Source organism: Cherax quadricarinatus, chromosome 94 (assembly GCF_038502225.1).
Source record: "Cherax quadricarinatus isolate ZL_2023a chromosome 94, ASM3850222v1, whole genome shotgun sequence".
In the NCBI taxonomy this organism is placed as follows: domain Eukaryota; kingdom Metazoa; phylum Arthropoda; class Malacostraca; order Decapoda; family Parastacidae; genus Cherax; species Cherax quadricarinatus.
Genome location: NC_091385.1, coordinates 13,417,487 through 13,439,282, shown reverse-complemented (window position 1 = coordinate 13,439,282; position 21,796 = coordinate 13,417,487). Strand labels below are relative to the sequence as shown.

The window sequence follows — 21,796 nt, the reverse complement described above, 5'->3', positions numbered from 1 at the left end:
CATCGAAGTGTACCTACCCCATAAACGTAGGTGTTACAAATGCCAGCACTATGGCCATGTTGCAGTAGACTGTGGAATACTACATTCTTGGTGTGGTAAGTGTGCTGGGAAACATTCCACTAGAAAATGCACAGTAGGCCCTGACAGCCAAAAATTTAAGTGTATTAACTGTAAAGAAGTTGGGGTTACAGTTTCCCACAAGGACTGCAGTCAGAACCCAAACAACCTTCGATGTAAACCTGATAACAGTCCTTTAATGGTAACTGAGGATGAGGCCATCCAGTCTACCACAGCCAGATCTGAGACTGAACCTCTGCAAAGTGTGCAAGAACCCCACCTCACTGCAAAGGATTCTGGTGATACCAGAATGCCATCACACACACCAGCTGTGGAGGAGCTAGCCATCCCTGCTAGCACATGTGGAACTACTGGTCTGCCACTACTGATGCCTATGGCTACACCTGAATATGGGGATGAGTTTGTCATTTCCCCCAATACACACAACTACAACAGTCAGACGGACACCACACAGGTAACCCCCCTGGAAATTAGAGATGAGTCAGATGCACAGGACCTACCTGCAATGAATGATGAAACAGAAAACACTAATATAACCATGGTACCTGTTAAAGTGATAGGTGTTAAAGAAAGCACTAACTCAGAAGTGCCATCCTCCGGAGAGGCATTGGATTCGTTTGACCTTCCCCATATTATAACAACTTTCCAGAAAAAAATTGAGCATCTTTAACAGATCCTGACAAGTTTAATAACTATATGTAATCAGGATGATGCTCTTGAGCATGGTGATGATGTCAAAAGTGCAACTATCCCCGTTCAGTTTCAAGCAATTTGTAAGAAAGAAGCCAATGACTATTGCCTTCAAAATTTGCCTTGTAACTGGCTGTCAAGATGCTGAAAAATGCCTAAAAATAAAGGTCTTGAAGATAAAGACGAACAACCTATGCTATTTGCTCTTAAGTGTCTGCACACTGTAGTCAAAGCATAATAGTTTTACCATCTTATGAGCAAGAGATTGTAATAACTCACTACAATGGATACATTACAAATCTTTTCATGGAACATTGCTTCCATCAGGAAGCGGTTGCCTGACTTACATCATATTAGTGCAACCAAGAATAATGATGTCATCCGTTTGCGGGAATGTAGATTGAAAGATGGAGCACCTCCACCAAACTTGCCTGGATATGCAGCTTATAACCTAAGGTCAACCAACTGTTGTGTGATGTATGTCAGAAAGAACTTGCCACATTCACTCCTTTCCTTGCAGAGTCGAGTTAACATGCAGTATCATGGTGTCAAAGTAAATGCAGGCAATTTTTACATAAACATTTTTAATCTCTATGCCCCAGCGAACCAGCTTCGACCTGATCCTTTACCAGATCGCATCAATAGTGAACCTACCATCATTCTTGGATATTTTAATGCCAGACATAAGAATATTGGTGGGTCTATAACAAACACCAATGGAATTAAACAAGTGAAATTGCTAAATGAGCATGATAATGTTCGAATTGTGGGCACTACTGAGCCTACTCACATATATGGTGGCATACTAGATCTGTGTCTTGGATTTAATACGTCATATACAATGCATGACTCTGTCATAGTTGATGATCTTCTATCTGATCACTTCCCAAGACTAACAACTGTCAATCTTGATCACATCTCCAGCAATCAAGGAGCTAAATACAGAAAGAGGAAACTTATTCTCAAACCAGAACACAGAGACAACTTCATTAACCACTTGGATCAATGGTATAAGAATTACGAGCCCATTGGCACACAAAAATTTAATGATGATTTAATTACCACTATTGAGAGTGTTCTCACAGATCAAGTGGGCAGGAATAGGAAACAAAGACCCTCCACTATAAATAACAATAAAAACCAATGTAAATACTATAATGATCCACAGCTACGCAATCTAACACATGCAGCTAGGAGGATTGGTAAAGCATACCGTGAATGTAGAACCCCAGACTTGCTCAGAATGTTCCAAGCTGCACTAACAAATGCAAGGAATAGAAAGGAAGAACTTAGGCAACAGGAATGGGAACAGTTTGTTAGTGGATTAAATAGGTCCACCCCTTTGAGTTTGGCTTGGAAAGGTATAAATAAAATAACCAGGAAAAAGACTGGCAATGTTGCTCATCCCTTTCCTCTTGAAAAAGCAAATGACCTCATAAATGACTGGCCCAAAACATCCAGGCATGAAAACCTTCCACCTCATATTAGAAAAAATTTAGAGAGTACTTCTGAAGAAATGTTGAAACTGATTAATTTTATGAGCCAAAATATTGATGAGAGTGATTGCCTCTTTACCGAGTATGAATTAGATAATGCATTAACCAAAGGTCGATCAACTGCTCCTGGAGAAGATGGTATAACCTATGATATTCTCAGAACTCTAAGGCACGTGCCTGATAACCCTTTGTTGGCACTGTATAATCTCAGTTACATTTAGGGAGTTCTTCCTACTTCCTGGACCAATAGTCTCATTGTGCCTATCCCTAAGCCCCAACAGCCTGATACATTTAGGCCGATCTCCTTAACTAGTTGTCTTTGTAAAACTTTTGAAAGAATGATACTTAACCCTTTGAGGGTTTCGGCCGTACTAGTACGTCTTACGCGCAGGGGTTTTTGACGTACTAGTACGCATAAATTCTAGTGCTGTCAAATCTCGCAGGAAAAGGCTGATAAGCCTAGATGTGAGAGAATGGGTCTGTGTGGTGGGTGTGCGCAGTAGGAAAAAAATCTGGGACCCAGTGGTGCATTGTGGGAATGCCATCATAGTACACAATGTCCACCGTGCCTGGCGGTAAGAAGTTCCTCACTCCTCGGCGAATTGGGACACTTTTGTTCCCCAGTGACAGTTCTAATACAGATGGAAGTGACAGTGAAGATGAGTTTCAAGGTTCTGGTGAGGTTTTGACCGAAACTAATGACCATAATATGGGTAATAGTGAGGAAAACCCAGACGACCCTCAGCCTTCCACCTCTGGTGCTGGGCCATCTTGTTCACGTTCAGTTGTATCAGAATCAAAGAGCAAACTCCTATTTTCCCAAATCCCAGACTCAGATGTGAGCATTGGTGATGATAGTGATAGTGATTATGAACTACAAGCTCTTCAAACTTGTTCCAAGAATGGAGGAGGAGGAGAAGGCAGAGGAGGAGAAGGCAGAGGAGGAGGCAGAGGAGGCAGAGGAGGCAGAGGAGGCAGAGGAGGCAGAGGAGGAGGAGGAGGAGGAGGAGGAGGAGGAGGAAGAGGAAGAGGAAGAGGAAGAGGAAGAGGAAGAGGAAGAGGAAGAGGAAGAGAAAGAGGAGGAGGAGGAGGAGGAGGAGGAGGAGGAGGAGGAGGAAGAGGAGGAGGAGGAGGAAGAAGAAGAATACATAATAATAACAATAATACATAATAATAATAATACATAATAATAATACATAATAATAATAATACGTAATAATAATAATAATATGTAATAATAAATGTTCACCCATGACAGTAACAAGATAAGGGGAGATAACATCTGATAAGTGCTGACGTTTGATGAGGGTAAATGAGGGTAGAGCTGATACCAAAAGATTAGATGAACATCGCCCTCCCTTTGTTTTTGCTGTATACTAACATTTCTGTCTGTCTATTTGCCTGTCTGTCAAGCTCCCTGTCTATCTGTCTATCCGTCTAGCTCTCTGTCTCAGAGAGCCACAAGACTGCGTCATCGCTTTTACTCACATCTTCAAGCAGAGTATAGCACTTTGTCTGGATTTCTTGGGTTATCCTAGGTAATTTATACTATGTATACTTGTATTTATGTGTACCTGTGAGACAGAGATAGACAGACAGATAGAAAGAGATAGAATGAGGGAGAAAGATAATTAGATAGAATGGAGGAGGGGAAGCAGCATCCGACCCCATTGTTTTGACAGGCGGGAGGGGAAGTGAGTAATGAGACAATATGTCACTTTGACAGCTGCCGACTCCTGGTAATTTACACTATGGAGGAGGAGGAGAAGGAGAAGGAGGAAGAGGAAGAGTAGGGGGAAGAGGAAGAAGAGGAGGAGGAGGAGGAGGAAGAGGAAGAGTAGGAGGAAGAGGAATAAGAGGAAGAGGAGGAGGAAGAGGAATAGTAGGAGGAAGATTAGGGGGAAGAGGAGGAAGAGAAAGAAGAAGAGGAGGAGGAGGAGGAGGAAGAGGAGGAGGAGGAGGAAGAGTAGGAGGAAGAGTAAGAAGAGGAGGAGGAGGAGGAAGAGGAAAAGTAGGAGAAAGAGGAAGAAGAGGAAGAGGAGGAGGAGGAAGAGGAAGAGGAATAGTAGGAGGAAGATTAGGGGGAAGAGGAGGAAGAGGAAGAAGAGGAGGAGGAGGAAGAGGAGGAGGAAGAGTAGGAGGAAGAGTAGGAGGAAGAGGAAGAAGAGGAGGAGGAGGAAGAGGAAGAAGAGGAGGAGGAGGAAGAGGAGGAGGAAGAGGAAGAGTAGGAGGAAGAGGAAGAGGAAGAGTATGAGGAAGAGTAGGGGGAAGAGGAGGAAGAGTAGGGGGAAGAGGAGGAAGAGGAAGAAGAGGAGGAGGAGCAAGAGGAGGAGGAGGAAGAGGAGGAGTAAGAAGAGGAAGAGGAAGAGTAGGAGGAGGAGGAGGAGGAAGAGTAGGGGGAAGAGGAGGAAGAGGAAGAAGAGGAGAAGCCACAAGACCGTGTCATCACGTTTACTCACATCTTCAAGCAGAGTATAGCACTTCGTCTGGATTTCTTGAGTTATCCTAGGTAATTGATACTATGTATACTTGTATTTATGTGTACCTGTGAGACAGAGATAGGCAGACAGATAGAAAGAGAGAGACAGATTGAAAGAGATAGAATGAGGGAGAAAGATAAAACACCATTGTGTATGACACCATGTTTCAAAGAGTTCCACAAGCTGCAGAACTAATAGGAATATGTTCAGTGACTGTATATTGGTATACAGGAGGGCCCCACTTATACGGCGGGTTAGGTTCCAGGCTACCGCCGTAAAGCGGAAACCGCCGTAAAGTGGAACACCCTTTTTTTCCACTTACAAATGCATACAAACACTAGATAACAAGTTTACACTAACATATATTATGTTAGCAATAGAACCAGGCATCAAAAAACAATAAAAAAGTACAATACACACATAGTGCACTCATTACTTACCTTAAAATATTTATAGTCTTAATCTAGGGTGAGACAAGTAGTATTTATTGTAAGAAATCAAGTGTGGTATGTATGGTAGTCAGCCGGGCTACCATACCAGGCCACCCCACCCACACATACTATTCTATGATATTTAAGCATCCCAGAGCGATAAAATGTATATACAGTTCACTCATTACTTACCTTAAAATATAGGGTGAGATGAGTAGTATTTATTGTAAAAAATCAGGTGTGATATGTATGGTAGTCAGCCGGGCTACCATACCAGAGAGAAAGAATGAGTGCATGAGAGAGGACAGGCGCAGAGTTATGTAAACAAACCAGGCGAAGGTAAGTTTTGTAAACAGTGTACACGTCTGGTTTGTGTACAAGTTACATTGTGTACAGGTTGTCTCTACATTGATACGGTAGAATAAATAAAGAAGAACACTCCCATTCTCATGTAACATCATTTTGAGAAGAAATGATGCTCTGAGTGAAGGCAATGGAAGTAAGTCACTCTGACTTTTTTGGGTTATCCTAGGTTCTCTACACATATGTTATGTATTTATGTTATGTATCGTGTTTATTATATAATTTTGAAAAAAATATCACGGATGGATTAATGAAAATGTGTATATTAACGTAATATACAACATTTAATGATACACTGAGCTCAGACAGCGTAAACAAACAAACTGAACAGGTTGTGGACGATCACTCGGTCAGACGAAATAGACAGTATTAATACGTGTCCAGTTTTAGTTCATTCATGTACATTTGTAAGAGTTTGTGAAACATTTACCTTATAATATTTTTATTATTATTATAATTAAATCACGAAACAAATACTCTTACACTGTGTACAAGTTAGTACAGAATTATAGCTATAAAGTGAAGGCATACGAAAGGAATATTTTTCTACAGTTATCCCTAGTAACAGGTGACGGGCTAGAGAAAACGTAATTCTTCCGACACTTCTACAAACCGTTTGGTAAACATCTCATATACATTTGTATAAATTTTTATACTGTGGGTGCATGTATCATGTTTGTGTGTTACATAATGTGTTTCTTATATAATTTTGAAAAAAATATCATAGATTAAGGGAAATGTCTATATTAACGTAATATGCGACATTAATGCGCCCAAGAGATTATTATTATTATTATTATTATTATTATTATTATTATTATTATTGCATGAAGAGTAGAGAGACTCTTAGTGATTTTAATGTGTACCTACGTGCCAGCACAGTGTGTAAGTTTATTTAGGTACAGGTGTACACAAGTTTAATTATCAAGTACAATACATATAAAATATACAATAACTTTAAAACACTTGAAATGTGTACCTACGTTGTGTAAGTTTATTTAGGTACAGGTGTACACAAGTTTAATTATCAAGTACAATACATATAAAATATACAATAACTTTAAAACACTTGAAATTTTGGAAAGTTTCCAGACATAATAAGGAGATGTGCTCAGGGAGAATGTAAACAAACTCGGTGGGCCGCTGTGACCGTATTAGAAAGACAGGTGGGGGGAGCCGTATAGCGACTTTTGGTCATAATTTGAAATGTCCGTATTAGCGGAACGCCGTAAAGTGGGGCCCTGCTGTATATATTATAGAACAATAATAAACAATGTTTTGTATTGTTTGTTTTTGTAAACAAGTTTTGTAAACAATATACTGATAATTATGTTTGTGTGCTTATTGTGTTGTATACAACGAGTGTATATATGTACATTGCACCTTACTTTGGTCTCACAGGCCACATAAGTTATGTGAAAAAATAAAATAGTGAAAAAACAACAAACCTTCAAATACAAGTAAACTAAAGTTTACCAGGTGAGCGGCAGTCACCGCTGTTGCCATACGCGGCTCATTTTCTGCAAACTTCATGCCTCCATATCTCCGTAAGTATTGATGGTAAAAATTTTTTGTTTATCCTATAATGTTTAGAAAAAAAAACTATTTTTTCATAAGAAAAAATAATTTTTTTTATTTTTTGAAATTTGGCCGACCCTGAGAACAAGTTTCTGAGAGGGCCTGTCGACCCTCAAAGGGTTAACAGAGTGTTTACCTGGAGTTTACCTGGAGAGAGTTTCGGGGGTCAACGCCCCCGCGGCCCGGTCTGTGACCAGGCCTCCTGGTGGATCAGCGCCTGATCAACCAGGCTGTTGCTGCTGGCTGCACGCAAACCAATGTACGAGCCACAGCCCGGCTGATCAGGAACTGACTTTAGGTGCTTGTCCAGTGCAAGCTTGAAGACTGCCAGGGGTCTGTTGGTAATCCCCCTTATGTGTGCTGGGAGGCAGCTGAACAGTCTCGGGCCCCTGACACTTATTGTATGGTCTCTTAACGTGCTAGTGACACCCCTGCTTTTCATTGGGGGGATGGTGCATCGTCTGCCAAGTCTTTTGCTTTCATAGTGAGTGATTTTCGTGTGCAAGTTCGGTACTAGTCCCTCTAGGATTTTCCAGGTGTATATAATCATGTATCTCTCCCTCCTGCGTTCCAGGGAATACAGGTTTAGAAATCAGACACCAACTTTCCCCCTACCTCTATGGGTTCATGAAAGGTAAAAGTGTGCAGAACTGTATTTCCACCTTTCTCACTGCACACACCTCTACTAGTTTTACCACTTTTCTTGACCTAAAATCTGCATTTGATATTGCGAACAGAACCGTTATACTACATGAACTAGCCAAAATGAATATTGGTGGTAGCTTACTCTGCTGGATAATAGGATACCTGTCAAATAGAGTATCCTCTGTCCTTTACCAAGGCTTCAGAAGTGATTCTAAAGAAATGTCTTTAGATACACTGCAGGGAGGAGTTCTTAGTCCCATGCTATTTAATATTCTGATTAATGCTCTCCTAAATGCTCTACCTGCCTCACCTAAACATATAGCTATAAGTTATGCTGATGATATCATGATCCATACAATAGGGCATAAGAAGATGAATACCATTCTTAATGAAGTTCAAGCAATTTGTAATTGACTAGGCCTCATAATATCTTCCTCTAAAACAAAGATATTAACAAGCAAACAACATCCCCCACCCATCTATTTGCAGAGTGAAATCATTAGCAACGCTAAAACTTACAGATATCTTGGTGTAGATGAACCCTTTAACAAATCCACTATACCACAACTAAACAAGAAATGCAAAGCTAGGCTAAATGCTCTCAAAGCTGTTGCTGGCTACAATCCCAACTATGGTGCTAATGTGAGAATCGTGAGAATGATCTACATAGCCTATGTTAAGTCCTTAATTGATTATGCTGCTCCCATGTTGATATTAGCTAGAGAAAGTTCTCTCCGACCTTTGGAGTTAATGCAAAATGAAGCTCTCAGGATTATTCTTGGCTGTCCCAGATCTACAAAAGTTTTTAACATGAGGAAGGAGCTTGCTATTTCTAGTATCAGTGATAGGATTATTGAGATTAACACTGTACTTGGTATTAGAATGTTGAGAAACGAACCAGACACTGTCACAATGAATCTTACCAAGTGTCTAGAGGTAAATACACACAGATCTAAATGGATTGTGAAAACGTGCAATTGCATTAAGTTTTATAACCTGCATGAACTGTATCACTGTACCCAACAAGAGCATTTCACCCCTCCGTGGAAGATGTGTTCATTTAATATCACATACCTACAAGTCCCTCCCAAGAAGCTCATTGCTAGTATCCCTTCCTTAAATCTCTTGTTAGAGCAACTTCTCAAGAAGAAATTTCTCACCTAGCTGGTAGTAATAACTTATCACAAGTAATATACACTGATGGATCTAAACAGGAGTCTTCTGGCAGGGCTGTATCTGCTTTTGTTGCCACCTCCCTAGTTAAGAACGATAATAAATTTGTTGAGTTAGGCATAAGAAATAACAACTGGGCGTCTACACCGCAAACTGAATTGTTTGCAATCCTAATGGCACTAAAGCTAACCTATGACACTGAGCTTGACTCTATCATCATTACTGATTCTGTGTCATCATTGAAGGCTCTTGACTCACATAATCAGGGCCGGATTACCGCATAGGCAAACTAGGCATTTGCCTAGGGCCCCGCGCATTTGGGGGCCCCGTGGTCCAAGGGGTTCAGGTGCTCATCCAAGACTGCACACATGGTGCAAGTGCAAAGGGGTCCCTACCTAAAAAGTTCAAGTGTTTGGAGAGTAAAATTGATTTTTAAAAATTAATCAAAACAAAAATAATGAAATAAAATAAAATAAAAATAAATAAACCTAACCATAGATGGCAACACTCAACACGCCTTTGTTTACATCAGAACAGCTGTGTTTTCCCACTAATGGGTGAGTATGGGAGATTCCTCTCCAATTTTCTGTAGTAATTACACGTTATCTAGACTTGTACTGTGACAAATTAACTGAAGTGTTGTTGATAGACATTGATGTGTATGGATAAATGTTTATTTTCGCCTCTAAATGTTAAGGGAGGTACCTGATAGGGTTACCTGACCAGTAAAGATGCATGGACCAGTAAAGACGCATTTTTGGTAAAAATACTATAAAGAAAAACCTAAAAACGCAAACTGACTTCTGTTTGTAGGTTTTAAAAGCACTTTGTCCTGTCTTTAAGTCTTTATCATTTCAATAACAGATCTCAATTGATTGATGTTCTACATCACTTCCGTAGCAAATGCTTAGTTTTCAAGTTGTGACGGAAGTTATGTAGAACATCAATTAATTTACTACATATTTCCCCAGAAACACATAAGCCACATCAGAAAATCGTTGGTTGGGTGAAACTGAAAATTGTCCCTGCATTCTTTAATTCTCATGTCCTTATCTATGGTGGTAGGCCATATATCATGCAAAACATAATGATTAGTTTAGTTATGAAAATGGTAATATAAATACCATTGTGAATTGTTCTTGGACTCGGTATGATTTCTGTTTAAGTAAATTGGAGATCAAGGAGGATGAATTAGTAAAATATTCGTAGCCCAAATCACTAACCTAATCTATGGTAAAAGTTCTGTATATGACTCCTTTCTGGTAACGTTTTGAATTTTTAGATGCGCAGCCAGAGGGAAGGGGGCTACAAGGGCCATATCCCCCCAATTGACAGAAAAAAAAAATTTAATAATAATTAAAAAATTAATAATAATTGATAATGAAAAAATTGTATTTGCATGATTACAGACAGTGATACATCCTAATTATGGCATCTCTTGAACGTGATGTTGGACGTTCTTATGTGAGTGGGTCACAGAAAAGAAAGAAGAAAATTCAAGAAGAAGAACAGAAAAAGAAAGATGTAGGAAGCTGCAGAAAGATCACAAACATGCTCACGAAAAGTTTCTGATGTTACTAGTACAGTTGAATCTGCAGATACGTCAGATCATACAGGAAGCCCTCCCTCCATTATTTCTCAGCCAGCATCTACTTCTTTTGTGTCTCCTCTCAATGTCTCAATGGACATTTCATCCCGAGGATTTGTCTTAAAAGATCCTGCCTCATGGCCAAATGTAATCCCAGATTCTCTACGTAATGCTTTCATTGCAGAAAACTTCAGTCAAACTCTGAACATTGACTTTAGGAAATCAGCAAAGGATTTATGATGATGGAAGTCGTTGTTTAAAGTCATCTATGTTTTATAGGAAGCTTGCAAATTCAGAAACTGTGAAAAGATCATGGATGGTATACTCTGAAAGCTCAGGAAAAGTGTACTGTTCAGCATGCAAGCTATTTTCTACCAAAGAAAATACATTCACACAGGAGTTCAATGACTGGAAAAATTCCAAGCATTTCGAGGAACATGAAAACAGCACCACTCACAGGAGCTGCATTTTAGCCAGTGTATTTCGTGCACAGAAAAAAGGCTTATTGGATTCTCATTTGGAAAATCAAACTGAAAAAGAGCGCACTTATTGGAGAAAAGTTCTAGAAAGAGTTGTTGCTGTTGTAAAATTCTTAGCTCTAAGAGGACTTGCTTTCTGTGGAGAAAATGAGGTTTTTGGTTCGGAAAACAATGGCAATTTCCTAGGGATCATAGAACTGTTAGCACAATTCGATCCATTCTTAGCAAATCATGTGTCACGCCTAGGGAATGCAGAAAGAGGCACTGTATCTTACATGTCATCTACTATATGCAATGAATTTACTGAACTGATGACTAAGAAGGTCCTCAATAACATCATAGCAGCTGTGAAAACTGCAAAATACTTTGCAATAAGTGTAGATTCAACACCAGATATTTCACATACAGATCAATTGACATTCATTGTTTGCTTTGTCGACTCCAGTGGTAAGCCTGTAGAGCGCTTTATAAAATTCATTCCTCTTTCAGGCCATGATGGAGAAACAATGATGAATGTAGTACTGGATACTCTGCTTGAACATGATCTCTCTATTATGGATTCCCGTGGCCAAAGCTACGACAATGCAAGTAACATGTCGGGTAAATATAATGGATTGCAAGCCCGTATCAAGCAAATCAACCCACTTGCTGAATATGTGCCCTGCTCAGCACATTCTCTTAATCTTGTTGGGTCATGTGCTGCGGAGTGTTGTGTCGCTGCAGTTTCATTTTTTGGACTTTTACAACCACTCTTTAATTTTTTCTCTGCTTCAACGCATCAGTGGAGTATACTCAAGTCAACCATTCATGGAGATGTCATCAAATCATTATCAACAACAAGGTGGTCAGCACAGCATGATGCAACACATGCTTTGAAAGACAGCTTTCCTGAAATACGTTCTGCTTTGATCCAAATAGCAGAGGATGAAGACCAGACAGCAACTACAAGAAGCAAAGCAGCCAGCTTAGCATCAAAATTGGGAGATTTTGAATTGGCCTTACTCTGTGTGCTTTGGGACTGTATACTGGAATGGTTAAATGCCACAAACAAGACACTTCAGAAAATTGAAATTGAAATGGCTACTTGTGCTAACCTCTATGCAGGCTTAGTGGAATTTGTAAGCTCACTTCGCAATGATGAAGCTTTTGAAATGTTTGAAGAGAAAGCTAAACTGCTGGTGAAAACTACAGTTACCGGGCTGATCATCAGTGGTCAAGGAAGAGGAAACGCAATTTTGAAGAGCCAGACAATGAAATTGTGTTTGCTACCAAGGCAGAAATGTAAGACAGCTACATACTTCGTCATTCTGGATTCACTGATTGGTGAAAAGAAAAGAAATCTACCAGAATCTCAATGACAAGTTTGGATTTCTGTTCAAAATTACTACTATGCCAGATGCAGAATTGAGAGAAGCTGCATTAAAGTTGCAACAACACCTTTCAGCAGATGTTCAGGACACATTTGTTGAAGAAATAGTTCATTTTTCTGGGTATATGAATCAGATTAAAGCTCCACCTGAAAAATGTGCGCCCTCAGCTGCTTTGAAACATTTAAGAAATGCAGGTATCTCAGAAACCTTCCCTAATGTTGACATAGTGTATCACCTTTACCTAACACTTCCAGCTACTAACTGTGAAGGAGAACGTTCATTTTCTGTTTTGAAAAGAGTGAAAAACCAGCTCCGTTCAACAATGAGCCAAGACAAATTGTGTAACCTAGCCTTGTTGACCATTGAGTCTGATCTAACAAGAAATATTGATTTTCAGAATATAATTGATAATTTTGCCAATATGAAATCCAGAAAAAAGTTTATTTAAGTGCCTGTGAATATAAATAATTCTTTACTTTCTTGAGTTTATATGATTTGATAGTCTTATGCATGATGCAATGATAACAATAATGGTCATTGATTTTTAAAGGGAATAATAGTGCTGTAGTGGTTATGCTGAATATAATAGGTACATGATGTCACTACTTTAATAGCCTAATCTAGTAATACTATGCTGTCTTGAGTTTATTCTCTTTAAAATGCATGATTTAACCCTTTCAGGGTCCGTCCCGTAGATCTACGGCTTTACGTTCAGGGTCCAAACCGTAGATCTACGCCATGAGCTCAGCTCACTCTGATAAACTGTGAGTGGTACATTTGGGCCTAGATATGAGAGAATACATCTATGTGGTATGTGTGCACCACATAAAACAGATCCTGCAGCACACTGTGTATAATGAGAGAAAAAAAATGAAATCATGATTTTTCGATTAAAACAGCAACTTTGCAGTGTTTTTTCGTATGTTTTTTATAGTTGTATTTGCGATTTCTTGGTCTCATTTGATAGAGATGATTTTGATTGGTTTTAGCACTGGAAATGGCTTGAAACTGAGCTCAAAGTAGCAGAAATGTTAAATTTTTGCCGATATTCAAGAGTAAACAAACGACCTCATACGTCTAATACACGTCAGCTGGTGGGTCTAATATACATTCACAAATATGGTGATGATATTTATACAATTATTACAGTATTGCATAACAGTAAATCTTCTATTTTTTGGTGTGAATAAAAATTCATTATGTGAATACAAAATCAAAATGGAATTTATTTGTAAAGCCTCAAAACATAACTAATGAACAGAGGAAATGTTAGTTTAGTGCCAGGAATGCCTACATTGTTCATTCTGGACCCTATTTTGAAATTGGAATATTTTGAACTTTGTGTTAAATTGGCCAAATTAACAATTTCCGATCACTTTATTTTGTCGTTGAAACAGTTGACTTGGCGATTTCTTGTGCTCAATCGATAGAATAGAAGTAATACTAGTGAAATAGCTAAGAATTTGGTTGACTGGAATAATGTAATTGGCCTAAAATGGGAGTCAAAGTCGGCAAAATCGCCGATTCGTAAATATCGCTGACACATCAAAATTCGCGAGAGCATAATTTCGTCAATTTTCCACCAAATTTCGTACTTCTTGTTTTATTACCTTCACAAAAAGATTCTCTACGATTTCATAAGAAAAAATAACAAATTTTTTTTTTGAAAATTCTTGGACACTGGTGCGTGACTCCAGATTTGGGCCTTGGACCCTGAAAGGGTTAACAAGATAGTTATAATGGCTGTTGGTAAATGGTTTTGGTTGTCTTGATGTACTTTCCCTATTAAATTTAATCTAAATAGCCAGAATGTATTTAATTAGACCTTAAACAGGCTCACACCGACCCACCCCCCAAGCTGGAAGGGGTCGCTTCGCTTACCCGTAACTCAAAGGGGCCCCACCAATCTGAATAGCCTAGGGCCCGGAGACTTCTTAATCCGGCCCTGCATATAATGACTCCAACAACATGCTCATTGGAGAAGCCAGGTATAGATACTCAAAAATTAAGGACAAAGGAATTAATGTACAATTGCTATGGATCCCATCACACATTGGATTACTCCTTCATGATAAAGTTGATATGTTAGCCAAGAAGAGTACCCAGAAGGAAAATGTAGAATATAACTTTGGTATAACTGTGTCTAGCATTAGGAATAATATTAGGAGAAAAGTAAATAATGAAAATGATTGTTATAGGAATGCAGTTAGAAGCTTGAGTAGATCTATAACCCACTATGATAACATGAACGTAGATAAGTACAGTGGACCCCCGCATAGCGATATTAATCCGTGCAAGAGAGCTCATTGTTATGCGAAATTATTGTTATGCGAATGAATTTTCCCCATAAGAAATAATGGAAATCAAATTAATCCGTGCAAGACACCCAAAAGTATGAAAAAAAAATTTTACCACATGAAATATACATTTTCCTACACACAAAGAGAAGGATACATGCACAATAGTAGAGTAGTACATGCACAATATATATTGTGCATGTACTACTCTACTAAATGAAGAATAAATGACACTTACCTTTATTGAAGATGCAGCAATGACTGATGAGACACTGTGTCCTGGGAGTGCCTTTTCCTCCTGAGTACTGTAGGTCCTGTTTGGCATTTTCTTCCAGAACATGCCTTATCACACTGTGTATGCCACTACGATTCTTAAATCTCTCAAACCAACCTTTGCTGGCTTTAAATTCACCAATATGAGCACTAGTTCCAGTCATTTTTTCCTGTTCACCAGGGTGTTAGTCGACTGGTGTGGGTTGCATCCTGGGAGACAAGATTAAGGACCCCAATGGAAATAAGTTAGACAATCTTCAATGACACTGACTTTTTTGGGTTATCCTGGGTGGCTAACCCTCTGGGGTTAATTGTTTCTTGGTATTCTCAATAAGCCACACCAACAACGGTGCTACAGCAGCAGCAGCAGCTGACAGTGCTACAGCAGCAGCTGACAGTGCTACAGCAGCAGCAGACGGTGCTACAGCAGCATCAGGCAGTACTACAGCAGTAGCAGCAGCTGACGGTGGTACAGCAGCAGCAGCAGCTGACAGTGCTACAGCAGCAGCTGACAGTGCTACAGCAGCAGCAGACGATGCTACAGCAGCAGCAGACGATGCTACAGCAGCAGCAGACGGTACTACTGCAGCAGCAGACGGTACTACAGCAGCAGCAGCAGCAGCTGACGGTGGTACAACAGCAGCAGCAGCTGACAGTGCTACAGCAGCAGCAGACGATGCTACAGCAGCAGCAGACGGTACTACAGCAGCAGCAGACGGTACTACAGCAGCAGGAGCAGCAGCTGACGGTGGTACAACAGCAGCAGTAGCTGACAGTGCTACAGCAGCAGCAGACGATGCTACAGCAGCAGAAGACGGTACTACAGCAGCAGCAGCAGCTGACGGTGCTACAGCAGCAACAGCAGCTGACAGTGCAGCAGCAGCAGCAGCTGACGGTGGTACAGCAGCAGCAGCAGCTGTACCACCAATAGTAGCGATGGTTGATTGGGGTTTATTATACAACCTGGCCAGCTCGGAGACACGCACTCCACTTTCATACTTATCAATGATCTTTTTCTTCATCTCTATAGTAATTCTCACCCTTATTGCTGTAGGGTTGGCACTAGAAGCTTTCTTGGGGCCCATGGTCACTTATTTTGCAGATAAAATCACCAAAAACACTGTAATAATACGAAATGTTCCGATTGTATGCTTGGATGTTACCGTGGAGGCTGGCTGGTAAACAATGCCACCGGCGGAACATGTGAGCGTGGCTCAGGCCGCACATAGACGCGTCTCAGATGAACAGCATTGAGCGGGTTTTTTAGCGGTATGCGAGGCAAAATCTTGGCGATAAAATGTAGCGGTATGCGGATTTAACGTTATGTAAGGCCAACGGTATGCGGGGGTCCACTGTATGTTTATGGAGCAACTTGCAATGTGAACAGACTGACTGATGTTGTAGTGGCCAGGCTTAGGCTTGGTTACAAGTACTTCTGGCAGTTTGGGAGACACACAGATGATCAAACTAAATGTAAATTATGTGATCAGGCATATGGTCACTCTCTTGAACACTATGTGCTTAATTGTCCACTTATTGAGGAATACAGAGACAGACAGTATAATAACCTATGTGACATGTCAAGATATCTTATTAATGAAAATAAGATACCAGATATACTAAGCAAATTTCCTAAATTTGCTTGTAACAGATAAGTGAACTATAGATATGTAGATATAAATCCATATGTATTCCTGTTAACCCTTTGGGGCCTAGTTCCTAGGCCTTTTGTGTATCCATATGCTCTCGCGCTACCGTCCACAGGATGGATATGGGGTGCACAATAAACTAGCCACTTCGGTGGCAAAATCTAATCTAAAAATCTATGTATCATCTAGCACATGAATGTTGTATTGTAATAAAGGTAGGTGTTACTCACCTGTGTTAGACACCACAGGTGTTACTCACCTGTTAGACACCACAGGTGTTACTGACCTGTGTTAGACACCACAGGTGTTACTCACCTGTGTTAGACACCACAGGTGTTACTCACCTGTGTTAGACACCACAGGTGTTACTGACCTGTGTTAGACACCACAGGTGTTACTCACCTGTGTTAGACACCACAGGTGTTACTCACCTGTGTTAGACACCACAGGTGTTACTGACCTGTGTTAGACACCACAGGTGTTACTCACCTGTTAGACACCACAGGTGTTACTCACCTGTGTTAGACACCACAGGTGTTACTGACCTGTGTTAGACACCACAGGTGTTACTCACCTGTTAGACACCACAGGTGTTACTGACCTGTGTTAGACACCACAGGTGTTACTGACCTGTGTTAGACACCACAGGTGTTACTGACCTGTGTTAGACACCACAGGTGTTACTCACCTGTTAGACACCACAGGTGTTACTCACCTGTGTTAGACACCACAGGTGTTACTCACCTGTGTTACACTGTGTTAGACACAGGTGTTACTCACCTGTGTTAGACACCACAGGTGTTACTCACCTGTGTTAGACACCACAGGTGTTACTGACCTGTGTTAGACACCACAGGTGTTACTCACCTGTGTTAGACACCACAGGTGTTACTCACCTGTGTTAGACACCACAGGTGTTACTCACCTGTGTTAGACACCACAGGTGTTACTCACCTGTGTTAGACACCACAGGTGTTACTCACCTGTGTTAGACACCACAAACACTGTTTATTGTTCACTTTATCACACTCACCCACCAACAACACAAGTTGTTGTTGTTGTTGTTTATAGGGCCACTGACAGTGTACGTCGTATTGAACCCTGACTTCCGCCCATCACAAAACCAACCTCCACCAAAGTGGAAGGATGTTACACAAACAACCCGCACATATAAGAGAGGGGCTTACGATGACGTTTCTGTCCGACTTGAACCGTTTACAAAGTCACACTAACAAAAGGAACGAACGAACAAGTTCAGGTAAGATCCCAAATGGGATGAGCGGGGAAGATGGGACAGACGAAGAATTGTGCTGGAGAGGAGTGTTCTTAGTCGTAGAAATAGAGCCAGGGCTTAACCCAGCAGCGACGACGATCGTGGGATAGATACTGAGAAGAGAAATTCAGGCTCTTCTGTTGGGACTCCGGTGGGTTGAGCGGGGAGGACGGGGCAGGCGATGATTAGCGCTAGAGAGGAGTGTAGAACTGAGCCATGTCTTAAATCAAAAGCTAAGGCGAACGTGGGTCAGAAAATGAACAGCTCAAGGTACCTGTCAGAGAATCGAAGGTTTTTTGAATAGGGTTAGGAGCAGGATCATACAAGGAGTAGAAAAGGTTACGTTGGTTTGTGGGTCTGCGAATGACTTCAAGGAGAGATGTCCAGTAGTCATGTCGTGTCTCAAGTTTGTCTGTCTGTCAATGATCGTCTTCCAGAACAGATTCAGCGCAGGGATGTCTAATTGGGCATGGAGAGACTCGTTTGTGGCGAAGTCCTCCCATCTGACATTAAGCACCCAGTGCAGCGCCTTGTTCTGGACTAACTGCAGTTTAAGTAAGTTCGTTTTAGCTGCAAGAGAGAGGGCTAGAGGAGAGTAAGTTATCAGAGGACGTGTAAGGGATTTGTAGAGGTGTAATTTGGTGCGTTGGGAGGCATGTTGCAGCTTGTAGAGGCCCGAAAGGGCCTTGGTAGCTACTGCATGCCTTAAGTGAATATGACCGTGTAAGAGAATAAGGTAGTCAAGATTAACGCCAAGGACAGTGACAGATTGTGTGATGGGGATGTCAGCTGTTCCGAGCTGGACAGGTAATGGAGGATCACGTTTCCTGTAGTTAAAATATGTAATGCTGGATTTAGCTGCATTGGTTTTGATCCTCCATTTTTGTTCACAGATGGCTATCCTGTCGACCTCATTTTGTGTTTTGTGTGTGAGTGTATCCATATTGGCGTGAGTGATGAGTTGTGTAATGTCGTCTGCATAGGCTAGTGTGATGGAGTTGTGGTATACAGATGTTGGAATGTCGTTAGTGTATAAAATGTAGAGGGTAGGGGAGAGGAAAGATCCCTGGGGTACTCCAGCATTTAGTGTGAAGTAGCCAGAGTAACAGCCTTGGAATTTGATTCTCATAGTACGGCCGTCTAGGAAATTGCAGGGGAGTTTACGAGGCAGGTTAAAGTTAGTGTAGAGTTTGTACTTGAGCCCTTCATGCCAGACAGTGTCAAAAAAATTTTCAACGTCTTTTGCAACCAGGGCTGTTCTGTTTCTTTGTTTTGTGTTTATGTGGATGTAGTTGAGAATGATGTTAATGGCATCCTGTGTGGATCTGTGTGTTCTGAAGCCAAACTAGCCATCAGAAAGTAGAGAGTTGTGTTCCAGGTATCTGCGAAGGCAATAGTTGAAGAGTTTTTCAAAGAGTTTTCCTTAAGCTTCGAGGAGGCTGACAGGGCGATAGTTTCTAGGATCAGAGTGGTCTTTTTTGGGTTTAGGAAGGAGGATAGCAGTAGCAGCTTTGAAGAGGGAACGGAAGTATCCAGAGGCAAGGGAGGCATTGAGGAGGTTTGTGTGGGCAGTAATGATAGAGTCAGGAAGGTTTTAGGATAATATGGTTTAGGCCTGAGGCACCAAAAGCCTTGGGAGGAAGAAATCTGAGGAGAGTTTTAATGTCCGTGTTGGTGAAAGGAGTGTCGAGTTCTTGGGAGGAGGTAAGAGAGTCCAGATGGATGTGGCTATCTGGTGTTGTTTCTTGTGTGTGTGTGTGTGTGCGCGCAGTGCTCCAGTGTTCTATGTTTTGAATGTGTCGAATAATGTTAGGGTGAGGTGGTGAGGGTGGAAGATGTTCTCCCAGATGTGTTTGATGTTAGTGGCAGCCTGCTGGTCTGAGATGTGTGTGCTGTTGTGGGTGATGTGTTTGAATTTGTTGGTGGGAGTTGTGCCTCTGATTTTTTTGGTAAAGTTCCAGAAGGCTTTAGTGTTTTTAATATGCTGTTTGTCTGCTTGTTGTACGAGTTGTGACCAGTGATTGTTGTGGTCTTGGTCTAGGCTGTGTAGAATGTTGTTTCTAAGGTAAGTGAGATCTAATCGAACTTGATTAAATCTATGTGTGTTGTAGAGGAAGCGGTTGTGGTAGCAGATAATTAGTCTTCTTGTTCTGATTGAGGGTTTGAAGGAATAACGAGTGGTGTGAGTTTTCTTTGGTATTGCGATGTTGGCTGCTTGTGTAATGGTGTCCTAGATGAGATCAAGTTGAGTGTCGATGTCAGAGATAGGTTTGTTGTTGTAGTCACAGGTGAGGTTAATATTGTCTATGTGTTGTTTGAAAACATCCCAGTGAGCATTCTTGTAGGAAAATGAAGATGTGGCTGGAATGAGGATAGGGTTGGAGGAAATGTGTAAGATGGCTGGAATGAGGATAGGGTTGGAGGAAATGTGTAAGATGACTGGGATGTGATCAGAGCCTGTAATAGGGCCAGGTGATATGTAGTGTTGAAATAGAGAGCTGGCGCAGTTTGTCAGAATGATGCCTGGTTTGCCCTGGCCAGTGTGCTTGAAAAAGGTGTTATTATTATTATTATAATAATAAAAAAGAAGCGCTAAGCCACAAGGGCTATACAGCACTGCAGCACTGCAGGGTAGGGAAGGAAGCGAGGGTATTGGGTGGCAGAAGGGGGAGGGATGATCAGTAGGTTACAAAAAACAGTGGGGCAGAGGATAGTGCAGGGGTAGAGGGTAGCAAAATATTGAGGTAGAAAGGGCTGAAGGTATCAGAGTTTGTGAAGTAAGTCAGTTGTTATCAAAAAGTCAATGAGAGAGTCCAGATGAAAGGTGGGTCCATCAGCGAGAAGGGAAGGTAAAGAGAGAGCAGCGGAGCGAAGACGACGATGGAGGTAAATTCTGCGTGTTCGTTGATAAAGTGGGCAGTCTAACAGAATGTGGCTGACTGATAACGGAACCTGACAGTTCTCACAGAGTGGAGCAGGGAGCCTCTCCATGAGATATCCATGAGTAAGACGAGTATGGCCAATGCAAAGATGGGAGAGAATAGTCTCCCAACCTCGACACTTGTGACAAGAAGACGGCCAGTAACTGTAGTGATACTGCTCCTGTGGGGAGCAGCAGCAGGATAATACTGCACCACCTCTCGGGGCCCTTAACAACAACAACAGTTTGGTGTGTGTCATGGGCGCCAACACATAAGCAGTTATTAGATGTACTAGTCATTATATTTTGTTGTTGCAGAAGTACTATGAAGATTCTATGTTCAATAAAGCCTAGAGATAAGGCCTGTGTTTCTATCACAACAATTTATTGAACATAGAATATTGGGCTACCTGGTGGTGATCCTGCGCTAGACTACATCACAACATGGAGCGTTTACTGAAACCTGAGAGGCTAGACTGTGACCCCAGCTTATCAACGGCTGCTCAGGAATGGAAGCACTGGTTTAAGACTTTCGAAAACTTCTTGGGAGCCCTTCCTAAAGAAGATCTAGATAAACTAAGTCTGCTCATCAATTTTGTGTCACCTAAGATATATGAGGCTATTTCTGAGTGTAATACCTACGAAGATGCTATCAAAACCCTAAAGTATCAGTATATTAAACCTACTAATGAAATCTTTGCACGCTATCGCCTTGCAACTCGCCGCCAGCAGATTGATGAATCCTTAGAGGAATACCTTCAAGCACTGAAAATTTTAGGTAAGGACTGTCACTTCCAAGCAGTGACAGCTGCTCAGTATTGTGAAGAGTCCATCAGGGATGTTTTTATCAGTGGCCTGCAATCACCAATAATAAGGCAGCGTTTATTGGAGAATAAAACTCTCGACTTAGCCACTGCCTTTGACCAGGCAAGAGCTCTAGATTCAGCCCAGAAGAATTCTGAAGTATACAGTACCACTCAGCCTTCTCGAGTGGTAAGTGCTGCAATTCCTGA

General features: G+C 41.1%; 1 protein-coding gene across 10 annotated transcripts in view; it reads right to left on the bottom strand.

Annotated features, from left to right (window-relative positions):
* Window positions 1–17,784, bottom strand: part of LOC138855439 (zinc finger protein 84-like) — a 228,627-nt gene extending 210,843 nt beyond the window's left edge. For 2 of the 10 annotated variants that reach the window (XM_070104791.1, XM_070104792.1), the window contains exon 1: window positions 17,574–17,784. The gene's annotated coding sequence lies outside the window, so the exon portion shown is untranslated. Of the gene's footprint in view, window positions 1–17,544 lie in introns of all 10 variants that reach the window. The other 8 variants (XM_070104793.1, XM_070104789.1, XM_070104790.1 and 5 more) reach the window with 8 other exon arrangements.
* Between the last annotated feature and the right edge of the window lie 4,012 nt (window positions 17,785–21,796).